This window comes from Coenobita brevimanus, chromosome 45, assembly GCF_032717465.1.
Source record: "Coenobita brevimanus isolate Jiangsu-jjx chromosome 45, ASM3271746v2, whole genome shotgun sequence".
In the NCBI taxonomy this organism is placed as follows: domain Eukaryota; kingdom Metazoa; phylum Arthropoda; class Malacostraca; order Decapoda; family Coenobitidae; genus Coenobita; species Coenobita brevimanus.
In genome coordinates this window covers 6,225,670-6,240,628 of record NC_136998.1, presented here as the reverse complement: position 1 = coordinate 6,240,628, position 14,959 = coordinate 6,225,670, and positions in this window count along the sequence as shown.

The window sequence follows — 14,959 nt, the reverse complement described above, 5'->3', positions numbered from 1 at the left end:
TTTTGGGGACTGCAGCCCTTAGCCTCCCCGGGCCCTCCCCAGGACTCCCGGGCGCAACGTCTCCACGCCCAAGAGACGGCGACGGACCTCCACCTCTGGCCGAGACAGGAGCCAGAGACTCCTAGACCTGTTTGGCCCCAGCCCTGAGGGCCACACCCCTAATCCCAGCCCGGAGACTACGGGCCCTTGCGCCACGTGCAGCCCTAGACGAGAGAAGACGCCCCTGCGAGTCGTCCCGTGCCCTCTCGGCACGCCTTTCCCTGGTGGTGCCCCTAGCCCGGCCAAATAGACGCCGGCTTGTCTCCCCGCTGCCCCCACGACACGAGTGAATAAATGTCAAGTGTGGTATTGCCCCAAGACTAGTGACGGAAATTATATTAAGTGTGACGTTGCCCTAGAAAACAGGTTACAGTGATATAGTGACTAAATGTATGTTCAGTAGCAGGGCGAGTGAAATCACGGGAGAGTGAGTAAGGAGGAGAACAGTGAGTGAGTCCCGAGAACTCTGACTCATAAGTGACGCCCTCGTAAGAAACCAGTAAGAACTCTTCCCCTGAGGAAGTCTCTGTAGTGAAAATATACATATGTCCCTTGTTGTCAGAAAACCATAGAAAAGTGAGAATAATATCCGTCCCTTTGTATTACCGCAAATATCCAGTGTCCCGCTATTCCCTCCCTCTCTACAATATCCCCTCCCCATAACTAACGTAATATAAACGAGAGATAGAATCAAATGTCAAAACCCTTTTTCTATCAAGTGATACTAAGAGTGAATTAGAAAGACGTATCCTTTCCCAATATTACTATAATTCTGTTCCAGCTTGTCACGAGTCCTTCCCCTCCTCCCCCTGCGTGAACTCCCCATCCCGCGCCCTCACGTGCACCCGTGTTCCCTGTACACCTGTTCACTAGACTTTCTGTATTGGCAACCTTAGTGGTTAAGTCAGTATCCTGTGAGATACTAATATCCTAAGTAAGGTTTTATTTCGGTCACTATTCGTGTTGTAATATCTGTATTTTGTCCTGTGTCTGACTGTGGGAATATACGTGTAAAAGGTTATTGACTAGAGTTTTTGTGTCCTGCCTCTCTTTCATTGCACTAAGCTCCGGTCACGAAAGAGGACCCCGCTACACGTTAGGTGTTTTAGGACCGAGGAGTCGGGCCTTTTTCACCTAGCATTACAGCGAGGAAGAAGGAACCAAAGGCTGAGCCCGCAAAACAGTTTCTTCCAAGAAAAAAAAAAAAAAACAATATAAAAGAGAGCCAAATTCAAGATCCGTTATTAAGCATTTCCGTTTCTTTCAGCCTCGTTGCCCACTTTTAGTGTTCCTCTTCTATTCATTGATTATTCCCGCTCTGTTATTCCTCTTTCTTTGCGCTTCCTTTTTGTACTCTACTTTGATTTAATGTTTTCTAAGTGGTGCTTGTTATTGCTCAGCTTCTTTGTCCTTCCCTCGCTATTTCCTGTATTTAGTTTCGTCTTTTTTTCCTCTTAATCTCATTTATTACGCTCTCGTTCTTGATTTTCTTCCCCTCTTATTGCCATTTCCGGTGTATCCTCGTCACCACCACATCCACCGCCAATCTGTACACCTGCGCCACTATGCTTTACTTTTTATTTCTTTCACACACATACCAGAAACCTTACTCCTATTTTTAGATGCGGGATTATTTTAAAAAGACACTGTCCGTCAGTCTCTCTCTAGCTATATTCGGACGCAAGTTGTTTTACTCATGTAAACTTTCGGGACTTCAGCGAAGCCAAACCACACCACACCAAATCACTCTTCGACAGTATACCACACTACATCACACCACACCACACTACACAACACAACACAACACCAGGGACATTAACCTAAAGGCTCTAAAACTCCTATAACTAATATTTGTTGTATTTTTTACTTGGTATATGGTCCAGCAGTTCAATACAATTTTGCAGTTTCTGACTTGCTACTCTCTCCTCTTCTCGTGCATCGTCTATTTACTGGGTATTGTTTCTCACTTCTTCTCATGTCTCTTTTTTTATTGATACTAAATTCCTTCTTTTTCAGCTGATCTCAAGATATACCCTGAGTTAGAGATCAGAAACAGTGGCAACGCTCCTCTTTCCTAACATATCAGTCCTTTCTCCAATACCACGTCTCCCTTTCTCCATTGCTTTATACCAGGGGTTCCCAACCTTTATTTACCCATTACCCCATTTTCCACACCTCTCTTCACTCATTACCCCTCATTGCTTATGTTTCCACACTTGCATTTTAGCTGCTTAACATTTTGATGCCTAGATTTTAGTTTGAATGTAGGACTTGATTAAAGGTTAGGCTAAAACCAAGAGGGTTATTGCAAGGAGTAATTTATTTTTATTATTAACACTGATACCAAATAAACATGACTTTAAACATTCATCTCTGAATTTTAGTATAGGTCCGAAGTCTATCATAACTGGTATGATTTTTAGATTTTTTTTTTTTTTTTTACCTCCCCCATTACCCTTCACAAAAGACCAAATTACCCCACTTGGGGTAATTTACCCCAGGTTGGGAACCCCTGCTTTATACCCTGGCGACACCACCATTGCCAGGCAAACGTAAGTACCAAGTCCTGCGGTGTTCCGTGACATGATGTGTTGTTCTGTGAATTTATTCAGCAGTATATAATACACATTGCAAGGGGCATGAAATTTTTAGATCAGTGTTCGCTCTGTCTTGTGTGGGTGCTCCAGGGCTATGACCTCAGTAGCCCCCAATTTTTTCCGGCCCTGCGAGTCAGTATTTTCAGTATATTTAATAGATATTAAGAAACCGTATATTAAATCTCATATTTCAACTACCCACCCCCTAGTTGCTTCGCCACCCTTATCCAGGACACCATAATCTGTGGATACCAAAATCTCAGTCACTAAGCTACCTATTTGGTACATTTTTCACAAACAGGCCTACAGTATAAACGACAGAAAGTAGGTATTCAGAATTCTCGGTCTCTTGAACTTCCACATATCCCTGCATCCACCTGCATTCCCAATCAACAGCAGTTTATAGAATTCTTGTCTCAGTACCAAAACCATTTTGACTGTAGTTCTTGAAACATATAACAACGTTTATGAAAAAAGTAATACATATCAATTTTCAGCGGTCTACGTCCATCACCGCCCTCATCAACACTCCAGCTCCCTCAACGATGTCCATAAGTCAATATCCTAGTTCTATCTGCTGTGTAACACTCTGGCATGCTTCAAAAAAATAGAAACAGAATTGGTGGTAGGTGGTGGCGACCATCATCCACTCACTTGATGTACTGCTGCCTACTTCTTCCTTAACCTTTATCATTCTTTTTTTGTGCCTGCCTTCCTCTCTTCCTATTTCTCCCATCTTTCCTGTCACTTCGTATTGCTTTTCTTTCCATTACAGGTAGCTTTACACTGAGTGACAAGCCAAATGGTTTCCTGTAAGCCAAGAAACCATTTACAACGCTGGGTGGTAATCATACAACCAAACCATACATGCTCCCCACGTGTCAACAAGTGGGTTGGTGGAGGGTTAATGCCCCTCCCCGTAAAACAAATAACTCAAAGTCAAATGGCTACCCCTTACGTTATTGTGGCGTCTGGCAATAGATTGATAGAGATAGAAAAGACAACTGAAAGTCAACACAAGTTCCACTGTGCACCTCTGATTGAGGATGCTGCATCTCAGAAGTGGACGAGACTAGCTTGTATGACTTTATTCATACTGTATAGATATGTATGCAATGTTCCATTCTTTAGTAACCAGGATGCCATTAGGCCAGCATCTTTGAACAATCTCTTGGCTTTGAGTAAAAGTTAACTCTAGTGGTTTTCAAAGGTCCAAGTATGTCCCCACTCCATGCAGCCCACTAGGCATCACAGCGTGTGGATGCCATATCGCAGAAATCATGCCATTTTGGGTTTTCATATTATACTCACTTGACATGTCCATGGTCTAGCAAAGCTCAAGACTATATTTTCAAGGTTCTAGCTCGCTCCACTTTTTCGGAACCTCACGCCGCCAAGTACGCACACATCGCATTTTGTGATATTCATATCCTGATAACCAGGCCACCTATGCTCATGTAACCTCACGCACATATTACGCTTGCGGTACGAGCTCTGTCTACTTACTTTTAAGGACCAGTGCGGGACAATATAAGTGGACATGGCCATCGATACTGAAGAATTGGCTAATGGATGGATTCCAGTTAAATATCTGAGGTAGTCCTACATATGTGATGATACTGGTTGTTGCTGTACACTCAGATAATGTGGTCTCACCGAGACTTTGTGGCACATAGACAGTAGATTGATTTCACCATAGCAAACATTGAGTCCAACCTAAAACATTATTAACTGTTCTCTTACTTCTGTGAGCACTGATAATGAAGCTTCACGTGGTATAATGTAAAGTATATTTCTTGTAATTTACAAGTGTGCATTATTGCATTAATCTATGGATTCCTTCCTTCATGGCATCTTTAATAACTGAGTATGCTACACATGACTGACGCCAGATTGTTTTAATGTTTCATGATTGAGGAGTTGTATATAGGTTACTGAAGAATCACTTAATTCTCTATTACAGTTATAAAAACCGGATAATTATGCATTAGTAAAGTAAATGTGCAGTTTGTTCCTGTGCATTGAGATAAAACATGGAAACTGCAAACCTTGTCCTGCTATATACAGTGGTACATGCAGGTTTCGTTGAAGTCCATGAGCCCACTTTCCGATGTTACTGATCGTTCTTGATTTTCGGAGGGGGGCTGACCCTCAAGAATCACAAGGAGGGTCTTGCTCCAAAAATATTGCATTACAGATGAAGGATCATTGTACATGTGCCAGTATATCCAAGCCATAGCTGCAATCCTTTCACAAAGAGTTTTTAATTTCCCTGGGAGGGCAGACTCTCCTAAAAATCATCGTTGGAAAACTGTATTTAGTGGAAGACTTTCCCAGTAACCAACCGAACTCACCAGGGAAATAAATTCAAATCTTTCCTCCATTTCTGATCATTTGTATTTATTCTATATCGCTGTATGGACGAGAGTCATTTGTACAAAAGATATCAAAGCCACATCTGCCCTCTTTTCACTGTTTCTGAGAACTTTTATCCTGGTAAATGGGCCGACCGCACTAGACGTAATAGTTGCTAAATAGTAGATAGTGGAAGATCTAGGGAATAACCAGACGAACTCACCTTGGAAGCTTTATTCAAATCATTTTCCTTTTTACAATTTTTATTTTTTTTTGGGGGGATAGGGGGCTGACCTCTAAATAATCTCTCTAATTGATTTTTTTTTTTTTTTTTTTGGGGGGGGGGTACGGTGCTCAATCCCAACTCCCAAGAATCATTGAGAGGGACCACCCTTCCCTAATATCAATATTCAGTTTCTTCTTGTGCATTCAGAGAGGACATGGAAACTGCATACCTAATCCTGCGACATATAAGCTGATTTTATTGACATCCTTGTGCTCTCTTCCTCCTGTTTCTGGTCCTTTTTATTTTGGGGAGGGAACTGACCCCTACAAGAATCACTGGGGTTTAGCGCCCTCCAAATATTGCTTTACAGATGAGAGTCCGTTGTACAACATATACTAAGATATCAGAGCCATATCTGCTCTCCTGTCAGAGAATTTTATAATAGGAGCGTTCACAAACTCCAAAAAGTTGCCAATCTTCATCTGATAACTTAATTTGAAAAATTAAAATGAGGTCAACTAAACTACTGTTTTGTAAGTGTTTCCTTTATCATTTCGTTCAAAAGTACTATTTGATGAATATATTTACTCAGTAAAACGAGGCAATAAGCTTCAGTATGATAAAGATGAAGGGAGTCACTAAACTAACTATAATAACCATCTAAACCTCAGGACAAATATTCTTCGTAGCTTAAAACCGATTACTTAAGTTCGTCATGTCATATACTGTAATATAGTGTTAATCAAAGAAAACTTTCGGACATATATGTCTATATAATAAAACTAACATGAAGTCGTCTGACTGCAAAATATTTATGGGAATCAGATTAAGACTGTATGCACACGCCCGCGCCAAGTTTCGTTGTCTACCTCCCGGAAACATCGGTACTTGCGATTTCGATCGGCGGCTTCGTCTTCGCACGATTTCGCCTTTATAAATTGTGCCTTTCTTATAGCTTATAATCGGTACATTGTCTTCAGCGTTTGCCAGATGAAAAATTAATCTCTTTGATAACTAAATGATGAATGTTTCAAGTTAAAAATGCAGCGAGACTTATAATATTACGTGATAAATACTAACGGACCACATGTCGTTTTTTGAATTCTAGGAACTGTTCTGCAGTATTTTACTTAGTGTATCATGAAAAGAAAAGTGGTATAATAACTAGTGATTACAGTACTGGAGAAATTATGTTCTCTTCATCAGTAAATATCATGGATTGAATTTTAGAATATACAGTATTTGGCTGTGTCAGCCGGGAGTACTTGACCGCATTCCTAATTAAACTACCCGGCAACCACTGGCAACTCCTGAGTTTGTGAATGCTCCAATTACGTGAGGGGGTACTGACAAACTTAAGTTAAGGTCTGAAAAATGTATGTAGTAGATAAACTTACAAGTAACCTAACAAACTCAGTTGGGAAGTTTCATTCAAGTATGTCTCTTATTTCTGATCTTTTTTTTTTTTGGGGGGGCAGGGGCTGACCCCCCCCAAAATCTTTGGTGGATCACGCTTCCCAAATATTGCATTATGGATGAGAGGTCCTTGGACAACACGCATTAAAATATCAAAGTCATATCCTCCCTACTTCCCCTGTTTTGTACTATTTATATTGTGTTTTGGAGGGAGGCTTATCCTCCTAAAAATAGTGGTGAAAGTTTTGCTGCAGTGAAGGACATCAGGAAGTCATCAGACCTGAAAAGTTTATTGAAATCTGTCTGCTCATTTTCTCTCTCTCTCTTTTTTTTTTTTTTTTTTTTTTTTTTTTTGATGGAGGCTGACCCCTCAAGAATTACTGTGAGGGTCACGCTTCCCACATAACAGATTACGGATAACACTCTTTTATACAGTATATACTACCTTATCAAAGTTATGTCTGCCTTCCGTTCATTACGTCTGAGAAATTAAAATTTGGCTGAGGGGGGGCGGAACCCACCTAAAAATTACGGTTGGGAAGTTGTATATAGTGGAAGACCTTTTCTGGAATCCGACGAATGCACTTGAGAAGCTTCGTTGAAATCCATCAAAAAACTTTCCCATATTTCTGATCATTTTTATTTTTTGGATGGGGGTGGACCCCCAAAAATCATTTGGGGGGTCACAATCTCCAAGTATCGCATTGCAGAGAAGAGACCACTGTACAACACATATTACTATATCATAGTCATATCTTCCTTATTTGCATTTATTTTTTCTAAACAAATATTTATTTTGGCTTGGAGGGCTGCCTTCTAAAAATCCAGACTGAAAATTTGTATATAGTGGAAGACCTATCCAGGACCACGATCAGCCTACCTGCATAGTTTCATTCTAACCCATCAAATAGCCTAGAAAGAGTTAAAACACACACACACACACACACACACACACACACACACACACACACACACCGCTCGCTGGTGCAGTGGTAACGTTCTCGCTTGCCGACTGGTGGACGGGAGTTCGCGCCTCGCTCAGGTTGCGAAAAGTTTCACTGACGAAGTGGGTGGTTACTGTCCCCCTTGAGCAAGGGGGCGGGTGTGTGCGTGTGTGAAGGTCACAGCCTTGCCCTTAGATCGGACTATATGAGCTCTCAGCTCCCTTCCGGGAGGGTAAAAGCTGACGATCACGACCATCAAATGATCCTGACCGACCCGGTGAATTAAACACACACACACACACACACACACACACACACACAGCCTGAGTATCGCGTTATGGTACAGGGTGCGTTGCAGAAAATGATAGCATCTTGCTCCTCAGGATTGAAAATAAAATATAATCTTGGAATCTGTTTTTATTATTAATATATAGATTCTGGCACGTGCCATACATTTGACAGCTCTAAGGATACATAGTTTTAAAGCAATATTCGAGCACTGTCAATTTTCATGCCACTGCTGACATATTTTGTCCTTTTTTCTTACCTTTACTAGCATACTTAGTGTGACTATTGCTTACTGTGACATCACCATAATGATTGTCACCTACTGCATTACAATAATTTTTCTTCATCACGTATACATTGTATACCATTATTTCTCTTTGCATTTGCAAATGAACTCTACAAACATAAACGAACTTTCCCCTAGAATATGGCTGTGATCGCCATTGCTTTTAGTTTCATTATTTCATTAAACGTGATTCAGACGTGGTTTTGTAGAATGTACCAGAGTAGATTAAAACATCATGGCTTAAGCATTGAAAGTAGCTTTTCATTTTTTTTTTTTTTTATGCGAGGAAGAAGGAACCAAAGGCCATGAGCCCGGAACTTACGGTAATCATGATGTGAGGAATGAACACGACACGAGTAGTCTACTATTACGACGTTTCAGAGGCAAGAAGGCTATCAGTGTTAATTCTATCAGTTGAGATCTAGGGTACTGGAATGTATTTAATACCTGAGCTGGAGGACTTGAATGATACACTTGTCATATTCAGCTAAATGTGTCTGTTAGAAACTTCGTTATTTGGAGGTAACAAGTATTTATTATCCTTTTTCTCTCATCTTTTCCCATTTCTGTATGGGGTCGATGTGCTTGACCAGTATTTGCCATATGGCTCATTCATGCGGTTTTGGCTGGTATTTTACATCCGGTTGCCCTTCCTGATGCCAACCCTTCCCATTTATCTGGGCTCGGGACCAGCACTGAGTTTTGTTGTTCTGCCAGGCTCGGGTGAGTGCATTGGGTCTGACTGCCACTAACAGGCACCTCTAATATGGGCCAACGTAATTAAAGCAAAATCCAAAAGTCGGTTCACCACTATCAAGCACCACTCCATGAGCAGGCTTTCAACCCCTGAAGAACCACCACCATCTTTTCCGTGTGGGTCCACGACTTAAGTGGTCTCGGAAGAAGTGAGGGATGAGGTGGGCCAGCCAACCTCCCTCATGCCCTCCTCCTCCCCACTTTCTAAAGGCTGCCTCCACGTCTTTAACCTGGAGCAGTGACTCATAAGTGTTTAAGGAGAGGTGGGGGAGGAGGTGGCCAAGACAACCTCCTACGTGCCCTCCTCCTATAGGCATTACTGTGTCATAAAACAGTATGTAATAGTTATAGCCATGTAATACTGTAGTTATAGGCATTAATATATATAATGGCACAAAATGTAACACTTGTACAATATGTAATGTCTGGTGTTCAGGTGGAGATGTAAACATCCTCTGGCCAGAATCTATCAATCTATCTATCTATTGCCAGACGCCTCACTCCCGTTTGGGGTGGCCACAAACAAATCGCCTCCAAGTCGCCCTGTCCCCCGCCATTTCACTGCCCTGCTCCCAACTCACACCCCCCTCTCTCATATACCTCTCCACCCCATCCCTCCATCTCATCCTCGGCCTCCCCCTCCCTCTTTCCCCCTCCACCTCACTCACATACACTCTCTTCGTCAGTCTTTCACCCTCCATCCTCTCCACATGGCCAAACCACCTCAGTGTGTTCCTCATAACGCTTCCTATCACATCCACATCCACACCACAACGCTCCTTTATATCCTCATTCGTCAGCCTGTCTCTCCACGTGACTCCACAGGCTCCTCTTAAATAACTCATTTCCACTGCTCTCACTCTTGACTTGTGTCCTTCCAACAATGTCCAAGCTTCACTTCCGTACGTTAGAGTTGGTATCACAATACTGTCATGTAGTAACTTTTTCACTTCCATGCTCACTTCCCTGTTTCTTATCACTGCTTTCAAGGAACCAGCAACCTTTCTTCCCTGCTGTACCCTTTCAAGCACTTCACCCTCCAAACCTCCATCCTTACTCATCACACTACCCAAATAAACGTACTCACATTTTCCAATTCCTCACCATCTAACCTTGCTATACATTCACTAACTTCACCTCTCTCAAAGACCATCACTTTACTCTTCCCTACATTCACCTTTAGGTTCCGTTTCTTACACACTCTCTCAAACTCATCCACCAAGCCTTGCAGCTCCCCTTCGTCTTCACTGAACAACACAGTATCATCTGCAAACAACAGTACAGGGAGTTTCCAAACACTATCCTCTCTCACCAGGGCCACTCCAACATCCACTACCCTACCTTGTACCTCTTTTATTACCCCATCCATGTACAGATTGAACAACCATGGAGACATTAATATATATCATGGCACAAAATGTAACACTTGCACAATATGTAATGTCTGGTGTTCAGGTGGAGATATACACATCCTCTGGCCAGAATGCAAACACAATGTGTGCAAACACATACCAGACAATCAAGAATCTCATTATATATCAAGTACGTGGGGTAATCGACGAAAGCCAGTTACCTCATGTGATGGAAAAGTACCAGACCCTGCCAGGGTAGCACACTTAAAGGTATCTCATGGTTCAACAGGATCCTCAGCAGTACTGAGCACTTCAGACCGATTTGAGACTGCCACTGCATATCATATGCACACTCTTCATCCCTGAGTTTCTCAAGGTGGAACCTTTTTTTACAGCATCATGAGAATCTGTTTTTTTTTTGTTTTTTTTTGTAGCCTTTGAGTAGCAACAACAAGTCTTTGATCAGCAGCATAGAACCCTGCACTCCTGAAAACCCTGCAGTTCTGAGAGATCCTCTAGCGAGTACAGCGAGTACTAACAAGAATGTAATCAGTCTCTTTAGCAACCCCTCTGGCACTGGGATACCAAGTCCAGCAGTGATGATTTGGTTGCTGGAACCAGGATCCAGCAATTCTTAACTTACGAGATTTTGCGAAATCCTGTAGGTAAAAATATTGGAATTCCTGGATCCAGAGCCATGGGGACCTACACTATACTGAGGAAATTGTCTTATTTTACCCAGGAGGTAAAGCTAAAGCTATTTATGAGTTATTACTATTATATTCTATATGCTGTAACCTTCCATGGTCAGCGTACTGATGGGCTAACTTAAACAAGCTAAGAGTATGCCACAACCAAGATGCACGAGCTCGTCCTAGACGTTTGTCAGATACAATGTAAAGATGCTAGACACAATCAAAAGAAATTCTGTATATAGCCTCATGCTAAGAATTGAACAATCATCCAACTCTATTATCACTGCAGTTAGGCAATGAAGTGCGTATGTAACTGTTACAGTGCACCAGGCATGGATGAACTTATTATATAGGTAGAAATATTCATTAACTGTAATATATATATATATATATATATATATATATATATATATATATATATATATATATATATATATATATATATATATATATTATTTACGTCCCAGTCCCACACTGCCTATGGCAGTGTGGGACTGGGCAGTAGTACAGTACAGGAAGAACGTTGCCCAGTGAGTTATTCTTCCTAAGGTCAGCCTTCAGGTGTGCAGTACACAAGATCAGCTGAGGCGATAATAAACACTGGCTCCTTTAAGTTCACTGTCTTTTTTTTCCGAATAATTCCTCTTAATGCTTTTCAACTTCACTGTTCTCACAAGCACTGGAGCTATACACACTTTACCAACTGCTATTACACGTAATGCTTAACGACACTTCACAGTTATTACAGTAAATGCTTGACACTTCACCGTTTTCTCAAGTTCCAGTGATATACAAACTTTAATAATCCGTCACTGTTTGCCCCTGTTTTCACAAGTACCAAAAATATACGATCTTCACTGACACTGCACTACACCAAAACCGACTGCACTTTACTCAAAATGACTTGACACCTCACTAAACTTGCAATAATCTCTACCCCATCTTATATAAGCTTGCATTACTCTCGAAACTTCGTGTTTACTCTCGACGGGCAACAGTTGCCAACTCGGAAACAGACCAGAATATGCCAGTGTTGTCTTACATTACTTAACACTCCAAATCATTTACCATACGAACTTAAACTACGTAATTTAACAAGCAATCTTTTAAATAATACATTATAGAGAAAGAGAGCAGAAAAACTGATGCATAACTTACGAAATAATTAAGCTCATAAACAACAGGCAAATTGGCAACTCTGATGACTCGTACTGGAACTTACAGTACGAGAAATGTCTCGATGGTACGAGACTACCTAACTGGCAAATCTCCCTTCATAACACTACCCCCTTCCTAGTTCTTTGTCGTCCCGACAAAACTAAACAGTACTGTATATACGGACACAAACCTTTATCTTAATGGAACATCTAACTATACACAAAATAATCCTTCAACTTATCAGGTTTTCTTCTGTGCCGCTTCCGACGATGTCCTTGATCCTCCAGACAGTCCACTCCTCCTGGAAGGTCTTGGTCCTCTTCTTGATTCGCTTCTTCTCTTGCGGAACTATCACCATCCTCCTGCACTTCAGCTCCTTGGTCTTCCTCAACATCCTCAGCTTCGGGTGAGCACAATCCCTCAGAGACGTCCCAGCTGAACTGTCTTGGCCCATGGTACTGCCACAGGTGGTTCACGTGTACCACCTTTGGGCGAGACTTCCTGCCTCCCCGAATCCGATATGTTATGCCTGATAGGCGGTCCAACACAGTGTAAGGCCAGTCCCATGGGCTCTTCAACTTTGGTGACTGTCCCTTCTATCGCTGAGGATTATACTGTATAACCAAACTTGGTCACCATCCCTGAAGCTCACCTCACATGCCTTGGCATAATACTTGCACTTCATCACCTCTCCTGAAAACTTGAGGGCTCCTTGCACTTGATGATGTACTTCAGCCATCTTTTCCTGAAGGTGTTTCGCATACCTGGTGGTGTCTGTAGGCAGCTCTTCACCAGGTGGGCTTCCCATTAACAAGTCAACAGGCAAGCGTAACTAGTGGCCCAACATCAGTTTTGTAGGAGTGTCACTAGTAGACTTATGGGATGCAGACAACATGGGTAATTTCTGGTCCCAATCCGTCTGTCCATCTATGTAGTACTTGTCCAGTTCTTGTCCCAGGGTCCAGTTGAATTTCTCCACCATCCCATCTGACTGTGGCCTTAGTGGGGTCATCCTGGTCTTCTTGATCCCCAATAACTTGTAGCACTCATGGAACACAGCAGACTCGAAGTTTCTACCCTAGTCTGAATGTAGCTCTTGTGGCATCCCAAAATGACAGAAAAACTGATCAACCAACACCTGAGCAACAGTCGCAGCCTCTTGATTGGGAGATGGCATAAACTTCTGGCCACTTTGTGAAGTAGTCCATGGCGACACATGTATACCGGTTTCCTCTCTCAGTGAGTGGCAAAGGTCCAGCAATGTCCACCGCGACTCTTTCCATCGGTGCACCCACTTGGTATAGCTGGAGAGGGGCGCAACCATGTTTCTTGGGTCCCTTCTTTGGCACAGCACACATCACAGGCCCGACACCACTCTTCAACATCCTGACGCATGCCAATCCAGTAGAACCTCTGTCGCAGCTGGCTTAAAGTTCTCTTCATTCCCAGGTGCCCACTAGTGATCTGGTTATGGGACTCATCCAAGATCTCGGACCTCATCTTCTTCGGAACCACCAGTTGCCAATACTTGCTGAGGCCATCGGGTGTCTCCCACTGACGCTCCAGTAGTCCATTGTAATGGAGAAGGTCCCACTGACCCAGCAGCTCCTGGTCACAGGGCCCAACCTGGAAACTCCTCTCCATGATAGTCACACTGCACTCCACTGCAGCCACTCCAGCACCGGTTGCAAATCTGCACCCTCCATCTGCATCCTTCCCAGGTCTTCATCTGATGCCAGCCCCGTCACTATAGTACAAAAGCATTTCTTCCTACAATTCCCATTCCTACTATGCTGCAAGTCGTCTGTCCTTCTGTCTTCTCGCACACTATTCATCGAGGTTCTCTTGCATTTCTTCAGTGGTGGGTCTTCTGTAGCCTTCTGCTTATCATCCCAACCATTCTGATCTGCAAGTAACCCAAACTGTGCACGGCAAGCTTCCCGAGATACTCTACCATCACTTTCTTGAGGTTTCTTCTTAACTGGATCCCCATTATACCCATGCACTTCACTGGTTTGGGGTCTAAAAACTGAGGCATTATAATTATGTCCAGGACTTGAACCTCCAACATTCTGATTATTCAACCCTGCAATGCCATCTTCAGATGCCCTGGATCTGCCAAGATTCACCATACACTGTCCACTCCTTTCATATGCTCTCTGTACACTAACCTGAGGTTCAGCAGTGCAATATTTCTCTCCAGCCTCCATTTTCCCACTAATTATCTTCTCATGATCGACTACATACTTCAGCTGGTTATCTACATGCCGTCTGCTCTCCATCACTATTCCCTCACTAATCTTCAGCTGGTTGTCCACATGCTGTTTGCACTCTGTCACTATTTCCTCACTAATTGTCTTCAGCTGTTCATCTACATGCTGTTTGCACTCCGTCACTATTTCCTCACAAATTGTCTTCAACTGTTCATCTACATGCTGTTTACACTCTATCACATTATTGCTTGCCTCATACTTCTGCTGTTTTAGCTTGGCATCTACTTCCTCCTTAACCCCTAAAACGCGGCTGTGTACGCGCGATCCCCCCCCTGTGGCGGGGTTGTAGCGGGGTCTGAGTACCTGTGGAAAAATATTAGCCAAAAATCATAGATTAACCCTAGAGCATTAAAATTTTTAAGGCATATATTACTTACATTCAGCTATCTCCTGAGCCACATGTTGAGCCTTCGTTGACTACCCAAGGACTTGTGAAGACTTGCAAAGTTGGGTAACAAAGTCTTCACTCTCACACCTCCAGAAACCCGGTTTTCTTTCTACCACAGCCTCAATCTGTCACAGTACACTTTATACAACAACGTACAGGTTGTTTGGAATCCGTATTTGTAAATAA